Genomic DNA, 13957 nt, shown 5'->3' with positions numbered 1-13957 from the left:
AATTTAAATTTTGTATAAGAATTTTTTATGTACATTTTAAGGTGTGATAAGTGTTTTTGGATTGTTTAAATATTTTGATAAATACAAAAATAAAAGATATAAAAATACTTTTGGGGTTCCTGTAAGAGTGATAATATATATATATATATATATATATATATATATATATATATATATATAACATCTCCTGGATTTGTGGCCTGGTTTTGCTATCAATCTACTCTTGAACCAGTTGCCAAGCAATGAGGCAATTACACTGCCAACCAGTGGCTCAGAAACACTCTCTCTCACACAGACATATACACACAATTTGCTGTTGTGCTGCTGCTTATGTGCTCACTTACCGGCCGATACAGTAAAGTCCGCAGGAGAGCGGACGAACGCCCGCTCTCCCGGCGCGCACACCGGCCCTTTGCCGGTGCACGCAATTCTCTATTTAAATTAGGTGACGCGGTAAAAACAGGGAAAAGGAGGCGCCAGGGACACTAGCGCATCCCTAGCACCTCCTTTTTGACAGGAGCGGTGGCTGTCAGCGGGTTTGACAGCCGACGCTCAATTTTGCCGGCGTTGGTTCTCAAGCCCGCTGACAGCCACGGGCTCGGAAACCGGACGCCGGCAAAATTGAGCGTCCGGTTTTCAGCCCGACAGCCGCGGGCCGAATTCAAATTTATTTTTTTTTTACTTTTCGGGACCTCCGACTTAATATCGCTATGATATTAAGTCGGAGGGTGCACAGAAAAGCAGTTTTTACTGATTTTCTGTGCACTTTCCTGGTGCCGGAAGAAATTAGCGCCTACCTTTGGGTCGGTGCTAATTTCTGAAAGTAAAATGTGCGGCTTGGCTGCACATTTTACTTTCTGTATCCCGCGCGCATACCTAATAGGGCCATCAACATGCATTTGCATGTTGAGGGCGCTATTAGGTGCCGCGGGTTGGACGCGCGTTTTCCTCCCCTTACTGAATAAGGGGTAAGGGAAAAGGCGCGTCCAAGAGCAGGCTAACAGTGCGCTCCATCGGAGCACTGTACTGTATCGGCCTGTTAGTAAATGTCTCCTGCATCACCAGCCCTTCCCCAGCCTGTGGCACCCTTTCCCCTTCCCTGCACTCTGTCTCTCCAGGAGACTCACTAGTTCCACAGCCAGCTCAGAGCTCAGCTGAGCCACCTCAAACAGAATTCTCACTATCAATGCAAGGCATTTCTTTCTGGCTCACTCCTTCCCTTTCTATGACTGTAGCTTGCCTTCACTTCTCTGGTCCCCTCACCAGTGCATTCCTATTGACCGAGTGCTACAGAGTCTGCTGCTTTTACAGTTATGGTTCTTCAGGCTTGGCTCTGCCTACTTACTTTAGGGGAGGGAGGACTAGACATAATCTATGCTGCTGGATTCTTCTGGAGTTAATAAAAGACATTTGGCTATGGCTGAGACTGCACACATCACTGCTGCAGCTAAGACTGGGGACATCCACTGACCCAAAGCAGCATAGAATCCTGTTTTCCCACATGAAGCCAGTGCAGCCAGGGTCAGTGCATGAGTATAAGGCATCCTAGGTGACCTTACAGCCTTGCACCCTCCCCACACACAATTATAGATTGTTTAGCAGATTCTACATGAAAAAGATATTCGAAGTACAGTCTTTTGAAGCAAAAATATCATTTACAGCAGCATGTATATTATATTTACATGCACTGCAGTCCTGCCAACCAGAAAATCCTGCAAAGAAAAAATAAAGACACTTTTAGCCCATATGGTATTAGGCCTATTATTATGCAAGTTGGGTCACACATACACTCTCATATGTTCACTGACACACACACAAATGATCAGTCACACATACTCTCACATGCTGATATACTCACGATCACACCTACACGCTGACACAGGTGATCAGTCATACATGCATTCTCACAGGCCCACTGACACAGGATCAGAGAAACATACACTCTCACATGCTCAGTGAAACACACACACAAATGATTGTCCACACATATAAAATTTATACAGACTGACTGCTCACACAACTGCCCAGTCATTCACGCCCTCTCTCTTCTCCCTCCTCCAGAGTTTAAAAGTTGCAGCAGCTGCTGTGAATAAGCAAAAACTTTATACTCACTTATTGGTGGTTAAGGAATCCAGGCAAAGCCCTGGGATAAAGGTGGCTCTCTCTGGGCTGCCTGTTGCTATGGGTGTTTGTGCCTCTTACCGTGGGAATCGTGGCCTGCAAGACCCCAAGAAGCTCTTTATTTTTTATTTTATTTCTTTTGCCGGGGTCCGCAGCAGACGTTGAGTCGGCAGAGACACGAGGCGCAGTTCTTTCTTCTCCCGGGATCTGCCTCCTGGCCACCTCCTACTGAAAGGCACAGCCCGGGAGAAGAGGCGGCCGAAGGTGGGGGAGAGGATCCAAGAGAGCCGCGAGAGGATAGGGAACTGCGTGAAAAATGCTAGGACGGCGGAAGGGGACAAAGTGCCGCTATAATCACGCTTCTGGCCGTCAGCTTTCTCGCCGGCTCTGTGAGGCCATATCGCCCACCGGCAATGCAGCGGAACGGGCCACAATCACCAGCCAGATCCGGGCTCTTGTCGACGCCTTCAGCAAAAAGTCGTGCGTGCCCGTAGTATAAGAAAGTGAAAGATCTTTCTGATAGCCTAAATATATAGGGAACAAGAAGCGCTGAGGACCTGGTGATGGTTGCAGCAGCTCCGCAGGCATGGGGCTGCTGCGACCAACACCGATCTCATGATTAGATGGACCGGCCCACCAGCACATGCCTGAAGCCCCACTAGGCCAATCTGCCCCTGGGTACACCCTGGAAGATAGGCGGTGCAGGGGAGATAGGATGCAGACTTTCAGATACCTGAAAGGCTTTACTGATGCACAAACGTCAAACCTCGTCCACTGGAAACAAAACTGTAGGACTAGGGGTCATGAAAAGAAAATCCAAGTGGGAGGACTCAGAACCAACATCAGGAAATATTTTTCTTCATAGAGATAGTGGTGGATGCTTGGAATGCCCTTCCTGAAGACGTGGTGAGGACGAACACAGAAAACGAATTCTAAAGGGCATGGGATAAACACTGTGGATCCCTAAAGGCTAGAATTTGGAAATGAAGAAAGGGTGCATGGGAGGTAACCAGCATGGAGTGCCAGCTACTACCCTTAACAGAAAGCATGGGGATTAATACCCTGAACTAATTCGCTTTGATGCTTTTTACACAACTGCAACATCGCTCTCCGCTTCGTTGGGGGAGAAAAGGGGAATTGCATTCAGACAATAACCAGTGCTGGGCCCCGACTTTCACAGTCCAGGGTACTGATGCACAGGTATTAGCAAAAAGCACAGGAGTGCTTCTATGGCCAAGTCCAACAGCAAAACACGTTCAATCAGCTTTGTCTGAATACTCAAGAAGGCTGCTCACCCTGTAAAAATGTTGCTAGAGGTAATTCTGTTATGGGTTTGACAGTTGCTTGGCTTTGATTGTCATTATTACTATCCTTATCATAAGGCTTGGGGGTGACCTGCATGGAGCAGCAGTCACTACTCTTAACAGAAACATGGGGGTAACCAGCAGGAATGAAATCCCCTAGCAGCAGCACCTCCCTTTTCACTACAGTCTTGTGAATATCCTCCATCCATCTCCTCTGTCTGTGAGGGAGGTTCCATTCCCTGTGCCTCCTTCTTACCTCGTAAGCCTAGCAATGCTGTTGCTTTAATACTGTTCTGTATATATAATACCAGGCCTCCTCCTTGCCTTCCTACCTGAATAGATTGTAGCTGGTTATAACTATATGGTTTTCCATGTACCAGGCCTCCGTGACAGCCACTTTATCTAAATCAGCTTCTTCCATGACTGCCTCTAGATCTGGGTCTTTATTCCCCATACTATCAGCATTAGTCTACAGAGCTTTCCAAATATTGCCTTTTTTCCCATATTTCCCATTTCTATATGAGTATTTAGGGGTTGATTTTAAGACTGCGCGCCAATTTTATAACATGTGCGCCGGCGCGTGCATGTTATAAAATCCGATGCTCGCCAGATTGTAATTGTAAAATCTGCGCGCGCCTCTGTGGGCAGTCCATGACTTGCACACGTGGGGGGGGGGGGAGATTTTAGCAAAATACGCAGTGTGACGCAATCGGGCCTCCCCCAGTTCCCTCCCCAGCCCACTCCAATTCCCTTCTCCTCCCCGACTCCTAATCCAACCCTACCGATCCCTAATTTTTTTTATTTTAATACTTACTGCTTATTTAATTTTTTTTTTGATTTATATTCCATCTTTTGGCCACTTCAAAGTGGATTACATTCGGGTACTGTAGGTATTTCCCTGTCCCCAGAGAGCTCACAAGCTAAGTAATTGCTCTGTTACGTAGATGGGAAGACTCCTGAATAAAGGAATGTAGCGTGCTGCCTCCCAGAATACTGGACAGTCCTTCACAATAAAGTCGTTTTATTTTTATGATGTGACTGTATGCATATCTAAACGTATCCAGAACTGATGGAAGGCAGAACTTGAGTTACAGAATTCAGAACTAGGCAGTGATGTCATGGGTAAAGAAGGTAAGAGAGAGAGCATGAATTTCAGCCTTTTGTAAATGAAACACCCAATCTGTCTACCAGGTAGGCAGGACCTCAGCATTCCCACCCCAGCATAGCACCTCCCCTACCTACTGCTCCTTAGTGTCAAGCTTACTGAGCTGATGATAGAACAAGCCCAGTCCAAGAATAGATGGAGTCCTAGGGTGAGTCACCTCATCTTTCCCTGGCTTTCCTTCAGGCAGAAGGTTTACACACTTCTCTGCTGGAAATTCTTTCAGACAAATATGCAACTCAAAACCAACAAGCTGAGTTCACATCAGTCATGTTAAAGCAGCAGATTTGTAGCTTTTCATGTTAAAATGCTGTGGAGAGCAAACATGTTGAGCCCTGGACAATCGGGCAAGGGTTTCTAGTAACCAAAAAGTCAATTGAATGTTTAAGTCAAGAGATGTGTGAGATTTAGGACAATGGAATTAGTGCTTAGTGGAATAGTTTCCTGACATACAGATGGACTAGTGTAATCCCCCATTATTATACGCCACAGACCCATAATGCAAAGAAAAGGGAGATCTGACTCTTAGCTTGACAGTTTAAATCCCATCCATACATTAGGCAGATAGAATTAGCTTCTAATATATTGCAAAATACCTGCTCTTTGCAATCGAGCTGGAAGCAGCCCAAAATGGGCGGCATGCCTGGGCAATATCTGGTATGCCATCTTCTGAATTTCTCTTCTAGGAGCACCCTTGTAGCCCTAGTAGAGACGCAATGGATGCCAGTTGTTTCAGGCCCAGCGTGTCACTTGTTCTTCCAAGTGTGTGCTTGTACACTGGGAATTATCGGCACTGTTATGACAGAGAGAGGATTAAAGGTTGAAAGACAGGTTTTACCTGGCACTCAGATCATTGAGCGCCCCTCCCCCTACACATGCACCTACACCTCCTTCTCCCTTCCTCTCCTATGTCCATATGTTTGGCCAAGAAAATGTAGACCTGATGAGAGGAGCTAATTACATAAAGTTGGCAAGGCCGCATATGTTTTAAATCTCTCTCGGTGAGATTGGGGCATCCAGCCAGAACCCTGGGATCCAGGTCAGGCTCGTCAAGAAGACTGAAATTGTATGCAAATGCTGAGGAATTGCTGGCCGTGAGCAGAGCCTAGTGAAACAGAGCTTCTATTTGTACTTAGCCACTACTGGATGAAGTCTTTCCCAGATACCTAACACATATTCATCAGAGGACATTGAAGTTGAGACATGGTAAGAGATTGTGCACATGTTGAGAGATGCACTCGGGAGTGTTAGTCTTGATGAAGTAATATGAATTCCTAAACACTGAATACTGCAATGTTCTCAGTTCTTTACAACTGGGGTATATACTGCTGAAAGGTAATGTGCAAACATCTCCACCACAGCTCTGCTAATGCAGCTCAACCCTTGCCCATTCCAGTCCTGACTCCCCTACACAGGTTCCCTAATCTGCTCCAGTTCTGTTCAGGAGAACTCTGTTCTATTCCTGTATTAGGACCCCCTCCCCCAATGACACACACACACCCACACCCCTCTTCCAATGCCCCTCAGTCCTGGTCTATCTCACTTCTTACTATTGTAGTGCTGACTTGCACCAAGTCTGCAGATGATCCTAACCAGTAGCACCTAACGTTATCTCAGTTTTGAGTGCTCGCTTAGCTCTGGCAATGTATCAGAATCCTGCTCTGTGGCACCCCCTTCTATTAACTCTCCACCCCCACAGCTATGATATGCATCTTGTGAACTTGCATTTCTCTCTGTTGTTTCAGTCCTGGAGCATCCATGTATTGGGGGACAGTGGAAAAAGTGCCCCAGCACAGTATCCAGGCACTGGCGCACAGTACAGTATCTTCAATCATTATGAAGCCCAGGCACAGCTGTGTTGCTGCTTCCTTCACCAACACAAAAGAACATAGTTTATTTAGTAGATGGTTGAAGACTCCACCCAAGGCATGAGTCAGTGTAAAATGTTTTTCTTTCTTTCTTTCTTGTTACAAACCATTGAAAGCATCTACGTCTGTTCAGACGAGTAATGAAAGAAAGCAGCTTAATACCTGGCTACTGACTTCAGGCCACCTGTGCAATTTTAACTCTCAACTTTATGCACTTTGAGAACTGTACTCTTGCTTTAATTATGGGTAAAGCAGAGCTCTGAGTGCCAGATTTTCTAGCGATAGGAGACAGAAAAAGTTGGTGCTAAAGTCTTGACAACCGCTAGGTTGTAGCAAGCACTCAAGCTTGTGTGGTTGACAGCTGGGATGTATCCTTAGCGTGTGGGTAGGACTAACTGGGCAAACTGGCTGGGAGAACTGGTCTTTATCTGCTCTCACCTTCTACTAATAAGTACTAGGTAGTATCAGGAAAAAGAGTTGTGTCATTTCCATCGTACAGAAATGATGATTTGCTCGTTGAGACTGGATGCATGTTGGCAGGGCCTGGATGCTCGTTGAGACTGTCTGTATGTTTCATCCCCTCCCATTTCACCTCAATAATTCTGAGGTGTCTGCATCCCCAGATCTGAATGTCTTCAGGCCAGGACTTTGCACCAGTTACTGAGAATATTGCGTGCTAGTGTTCCTGTCTACAGGAGGGGAGAGCATTGTCTCCCTTCTCTCATTTTATCCTCACCGATCCTTAACATTTTATCCTGAGGACCTGCAAATGATTAATTGAAATCTCTTCCATTGAAGGGTAGATTTCAGATCTGGGGATGCAGACACCTCAGAATTATTGAGGTGAAATGGGAGGGGATGAAACATACAGACAGAGATAACAGAGGAGAAAGAGAGAAGTGAGACCTGAATGGAGAGAGACAAGAGCAGCTTGCCTTGGGATTTTATTTTTTTCGGAAGGAGAAATGAAAACATTTTTGAAAGAGTGTCACCAAAGTGTCCCTTACAATGTATAACAGAGTCATCATAGACACTGAATGTGTGGGGTCAGAGGACAACTGTGTGGTGTTCCTCGACACTTCCCTGACAAAGGCGTCTTGCCAAGGTGTGTGGTTTAATAAAACACAGGAGTCTACTTTGGCTCATGTCCTTTTATCCAGTCTTCCATTCTGGGAAGAAAACTGAATCCCTTCAAGATTTCTGGGGGGGTCCAAGGTGGATCCTGAGACCGTGAGCTAAAAAAAATAGTCCAGTTGCACCAAAAAACATTTTTCATTCCAGTTCTGTGAATCAAAACTAATTTATTTTTACTGCAAACAGATGGCGGGAAACAAATCAAAGTCCAAGAGAACACTAGAGGATAGCGGACCTTGCTGTACACAAAGTCCAAAAATACAAAATCACAGATCTTCAGGGTGCTGCTGTCTGTGGTTCCTCCTACTTGTATCACGACAATACAAGGGAGGAGGAACCACAGAAAAGCAGTATTTTTCGTTTTTAAGTAGAATCCTTGAGGGTGTGGCAAGGCTTTGCGCCTGCTCTGGGGCAGGCATAACATTTGATGGTTAAAAAGTGCATCTTGGGCTCAGAGGGATTTTTTGCATCAAGGGGTAATAGCTGACAGCCTCATCTGCATGGCATTTACATAAGGGGGTAATAGCTGACAGCCTCATCTGCATGGCATTTACATAAGGGGGTAATAGCTAATAGCCTCATCTGCATGGCATTTACATGTGATGAGCGCTATTAGCTACGCCCTTGTTTGGATGCGCCTTTTGGAGGTGCTGATCCCCTTACTGCATCGGGGGTTATGGACGCATGTCCTAAACGCACGTCCAACTGCTCGTTAACCGGGGCACACTTTGGGGTAGATTTTCAAAAAGCGCGCCTTAGCGTACTATTGTTGGTGCATCAGGCGCAAACAAAAGTACGCTGGATTTTAGTAGATACGCGCGTAGCCGCTAAAATCCTGGATCGGCGCGCGCAAGGCTGCCGATTTCGTGTAGCCGGTGCACGCCGAGCCGCGCAGCCTGCCTCCGTTCCCTCCGAGGCCGCTCCGAAATCGGAGCGGCCTCGGAGGGAACTTGCTTTCGCCCTCACCTCACCTTCCCTTCCCTTCCTCTATCTAACCCACCCTTTGGGACCGCCGACTTAATATCGCCATGATATTAAGTCGGAGGGTGCACAGAAAAGCAGTTTTTACTGCTTTTCTGTGCACTTTCCCGGTGCCGGCAGAAATTAGCGCCGACCTTTGGGTAGGCGCTAATTTCTTAAAGTAAAATGTGCGGCTTAGCTGCACATTTTACTTACTGAATCGCGCGGGAATACCTAATAGGGCCATCAACATGCATTTGCATGTTGAGGGCGTTATTAGGTTCGGCGGGTTGGACACGCGATTTCGGCCCCTTACTGAATAAGGGGTAAGGGAAAACGCGCGTCCAATGGCAGGTTAACAGTGCGCTCCGTCGGAGCACACTGTACTGTATCGGCCTGAAAGTCAGAAGACTCCTAACATCCTATGGACTGTGACTCTCCCCTCTGTCAGGAAAGAACCCAAAGCAGCATGGGTGTCTACTGACCCCGAATGTGCCCTAAAGTTCTAGTAGCCGGTAGGACCAGGAGCTATATTTTCTTTTCCAATTTTTGCAATCAGATGCCATGCTAGGCTCTACTAGATTTAAAGCAGCACTTCCAATATTTAAGGATTACTGAGATGCTTGGGACAACGTGTTAGCCCTGTAATTGTAGCATCATCTGTGGGAGAAGAATCTGCTGCCTGGAACAAGGGGAATGGTACAAGATGTGGTTATGCCAGCAGTGCAGTTGGTCATAAGATGAAGGGCCTGTATAGTTTACAGAAAAATGAGAGTCAGACCTTCTAACATACATCTGAAGGATGGGTTTCTTTAAAAAAAAAAAAAGTTAAAATTTCAGTATTTTCAGGGAAGAATCTTAATGTTTGAGATGGTGATGGCTGTGAGCTCTATGAAGGAAATGTGTAGAGGGTGACTGTGATCGAACAAGGGTTTCACACAGGCAGAAGCAGTTTGAAGAAACAGGACAATTAGATTGTAATAAATATATATAGTTAGAGGTGAAAGTGGATATCAATTTAAATTCTTATGTAGCTACATTTTATTCAGAGGAATGGAAGGAAGTCTTTAAAAAAAATGCTTAGTAGCATGGAATCTATTTAATGTTTGGGTACTTGCCAGGTTCTTATGGCCTGAATTGGCCACTGTTGGAAACAGGATGCTGGGCTTGATGGACCCTTGGTCTGACTGAGTATGGCAGTTTCTTATGTTCTAAGACAGAGGGAGCAGAGGGAGCATTAAAGGTAGTTCAGAAGGAACACTGCCTTAGGGCAGAAAGGAAACGTGAACAAGAGTTGGCTTGAGGATTGTAAAGCTAGGAGGAACAGGGCTACTGAAAAATGATTTTCTTGTAAAAGCTGGAAAGTGATTCATAAATTTTATAAATAAATGTAGTTTGGACATTTTTAGCAGAGGGCTAATTAAGATAAAGGTAGCACCGCTGAGGCTAATTACAGAGCTCCTTCAGAGAATCAGTTTGTCTCTTAAGGGAGAAACACAGAAATATAGAAATGATGGCAGAAAAGGACCAAACGGTCCATCCAGTCTGCCCAGCAAGCTTCCGGTAGTATCTGCTGTGCTGTACAGGTCACCCCCATAGTTAGTTTCCCAGACTGTGAAAGCCAAGACCCTTGTTTATTGTTGTCTGAGTCCAATTCCCCGTTATCTCTTGCCGTTGAAGCAGAGATCAATGATAGAATTGCATCGACAGTATAAAGGCTTACTAGTTAAGAATAGTAACTGCTGTTATGTGAATCGGAACTGAAATCCGAACCGATTCTGGTTCCGAATCACATCTCTAGTTACTACTGCTGGAGTGGAGGAGTAGCCTAGTGGTTGAGGGCTATGAACCAGGAGACCAGCGTTTGAGTCCTGCTGTTGCTCCTTGTGACCTTGGGCAAGTCACTTAACCCTCCATTGCCTCAGGTATAAACTTAGATTGTAAGCCCTCTGGGGACAGGGAAATACCTACAGTACCTGAATGTAATCCACTTTGAAGCGCTGCAAAAAGCAGAATATAAAATTAAATAAAACTGCTGCACCAGCAAGTTACCCCTATGCACGTTTTTCTTCATTTCCATCTAGCCTTTGGGGATCCACAGTATTTATCCCATGCCCCTTTGAATTCTTTCACTGTTTTTGTCTTCACCACCTCCTCTGGAAAGGCATTTCAGGCATCCACTACCCTCTATGTGAAGAAATATTTCCTGACATTGGTTCTGAATCTTCCTCCCTGGAGTTTCATTTCGTGACCCCTAGTTCTACTGATTTCTTTCCAATGGAAAAGGTTTGTTGATTGTGAATCATTAAAACCTTTCAGGTATCTGAAGGTCTGTATCATATCTCCCCTGCACCTCCTCTTCCAGGGTATACATATTTAGGTCCTTTAATCTCTCCTCATAAGTCATTTGATGGAAATCACCCACCATTTTGGTCGCCCTTCTCTGGACCGCCTCCATCCTGTCCCTTTTGAGATACAGGCTCCAGAACTGAACACAGTACTCCAGGTGAAGCCTCACCAAGGACCTGTACAAGGGATTATCACTTCCTTTTTCTTACTGGTTATTCCTCTCTCTATGCAGCCCAGCATTCTTCTGGCTTTAGCTATCGCCTTGTCATATTGCTTCACACTATCACCCCAAGCTCCCTCTCTTGGTCCATGGACAACAATCTTTCACCCTCCATCTAATACAGTTCTTTTGGATTACCTCACCCCAGATGCAGGACTGCACTTCTTGGCATTGAATCCCAGCTGCCATATCTTCGACCACTGTTTAAGCTTCCTTAAATCACATCTCATTCAATTTACTCCTTCTGGTGTGTCCACGCTGTTACAGATCTTAGCATCATCCACAAATAGACAAACTTTCCTGTATATCCCTTCCACAGTGTCGCTCACAAACACATTGAACACCGATCCTTGTGGCACTCCGCTTAACACTGTTCTCTCTTCAGAGTAGGTTCCATTTACTATTACATACACACTGTCTTCTATCTGTCATCCAGTTTGTAATCCAGGCCACCACCTTGGTGCTCATTCCCAAGCTTCTCATTTTATTCATAAACCTCCTATGCAGGACCACATAAAAAGATTTGCTGAAATCCAAATAGATAACATCGAGCACTCTTCCTCGATCCAAATCTTTAGACACCCAATCAAAAAAATCAATCAGATTTGTCTGATGGCACCCTCCCCTGGTGAATTCATGCTGCCTCGGGTCCAGCAATCCTCCTGACTGTACATAGTTCACTATGCTTTCCTTCAGCAGAGTCTCCATTAATTTTCCCACCAGCGAGGTGAAGCTAATCAGCCTGTAGTTTCCAGCCTCCTCTCTGCTCCCACTCTTGTGAAGCGAGACTCCACCGCTCTTCTCTAATCACTTGGCACCCCGCCCGTTTCCAGGGATCTATTGAACAGATCATGCAGTGGACCTGCCAGCACATCTCTGAGCTCCTTCAGTATCCTGGGATGAACTTCATCTGGCCCATGGCCTTGTCCACTTTCAGTTTTCCTAGCTCTTCCAATACATTCTCCTCTGTAAACGGAGTATTGTCTATTCCACCTCCATCTACAGTCTTGTCAACTAGCCACAGTCCTTCTCAGGGTCTTCTTTAGTGAACACTGAACTGAAGTATTTGTTTAAAATTTCAGCCATTTTATCAACTCTCTTCCCACAGTGCTCCTTATCACCTTTCAGTTTATCTATACTACTTCGGGCCTCCGCTCTTTCTCTGAAATATCTGAAAAATGTTTTGTTTTCTGTCTTTACCTCTTTGGCAATCCTTTCTTCTGCTTGACTTTTTGCTTTCCTGATTTCTTTCTTCATCTCCCTCAGTTTTAACAAATATTCTTCCTTGTCTTCCTTTTTTGGAATCCTTTATACTTCTTGAATGCTGTTCTTTTTGCCTTAATTTTTTCAGCTACCTCTTTAGAGAACCAGATCGTTTTCTTTTTCCTCTAACGATTCTTTACTTTGCTAACATATAGATTTGTTGCCTTTATAATAGCTCCTTCTAATTCGGCCCACTGTTATTCTATCTCACCCATTTTTTCCCAGTCTTCCAGTTCTTCCTCTAGGTACATCCCCATTTTGACCGAGTCTGTATTTGTGAAATTCAAAACTTGGGTTTTTTGTGTGACTTCTCCGTATCCTATTTGAGATATCAAATCATACCATCTAATGATGACTGGTGTTCAGCTGAGCTCCTACCCGAACATGAGACATTATCCCCATTAGTGAGCACTAGATCGAGGATCACACCCTCCCTCATGGGTTCCATTACCATTTGTTTGAGCAGAGCCCCTTGAATGGCAACCACTATCTCTCTACTTCTCATAGATTCCGCAGAAGGGATGCTCCAGTCCACATCCGGAAAATTGAAATCTCCAACAAGCAACACTTCTCTCTTCTTTCCCACCTTTTGGATGTCCTCGATTAGGTCTCTGTCCAGTTCATCCATTTGGGTTGGAGGCCTGTAGCTATCACCAGTAAAAATGGAAGCATCAGCTTCTCTTTTTAGGATGGTCCATAATACTTTTTCTTTACCCCATGTCCCTTGCAATTCAGTTTCTTATATATTGTTTTTGACATAAAGAGCTACTCCCCCCCCCCCCCCCCTTTTCTGACCTCTCTGTCCTTCCTTAACAAGTTATAGCCCAGGATGGCCACATCCCAATCATGAGAATCGGTGAACCAGATTTCCATAACAGCAACAATGTGCAATTCCGCCTCTGCCATTAGGGCCTGCAGGTCTGGGATTTTATTGCTCAAAATACGTGCATTTGTGGTCAAAGCTTTCCAGCTGCTCTTCCTGGTCACCTTTTCTGTTTTTTTGGTTAATTGAGTTACTTTCTCTTCCCACTTCCTGTATTGCTTGGGGGTGACATTCCAATTTCACTGGCCACCTCCTGCCACCCTCGCTCCCTAGTTTAAATGCCTGTTAACGTATGATCTGAATTTTCCACTTAGCATCCTCTTTCGTGCCACAGACAAATGTAAGCCATCCTTACCATATAACCTTTTATTGCTCCATACCCCGCCCCAGCCCCCAAAGGATCCAAAACCATTTCCCTTACACCAGGTTTTGAGCCAGACATTGAAATTATCTATATGGCATAACCTTTCCTTTCCCTTTCCATGAACAGGTAATAGTCTTTGGCATGCATCTAATCCTCTCCCCTAGATTTTGGAAATCTTCCTGTACCTTGGAGACACAGTTTATAGTGAGGTCATTGGTTTCCAGATGGATGATAACATTGATATCAGCGTTCTTACTTTCTTCTGTAATTGCATTGATCTCCTGGTTTGCATTTCTATTAGCTGAGCATCCTGGAATGCATTTAACCACTGTGTCCCCATCAAACTGCATTCCCAGATTGGTTCCTCTGATGACTGAGTCTCCCAGAAG

This window comes from Rhinatrema bivittatum, chromosome 11, assembly GCF_901001135.1.
Source record: "Rhinatrema bivittatum chromosome 11, aRhiBiv1.1, whole genome shotgun sequence".
Taxonomy (NCBI): domain Eukaryota; kingdom Metazoa; phylum Chordata; class Amphibia; order Gymnophiona; family Rhinatrematidae; genus Rhinatrema; species Rhinatrema bivittatum.
The sequence above is the reverse complement of the archived record's forward strand: the minus strand, read 5'-3'. Positions refer to the sequence as shown.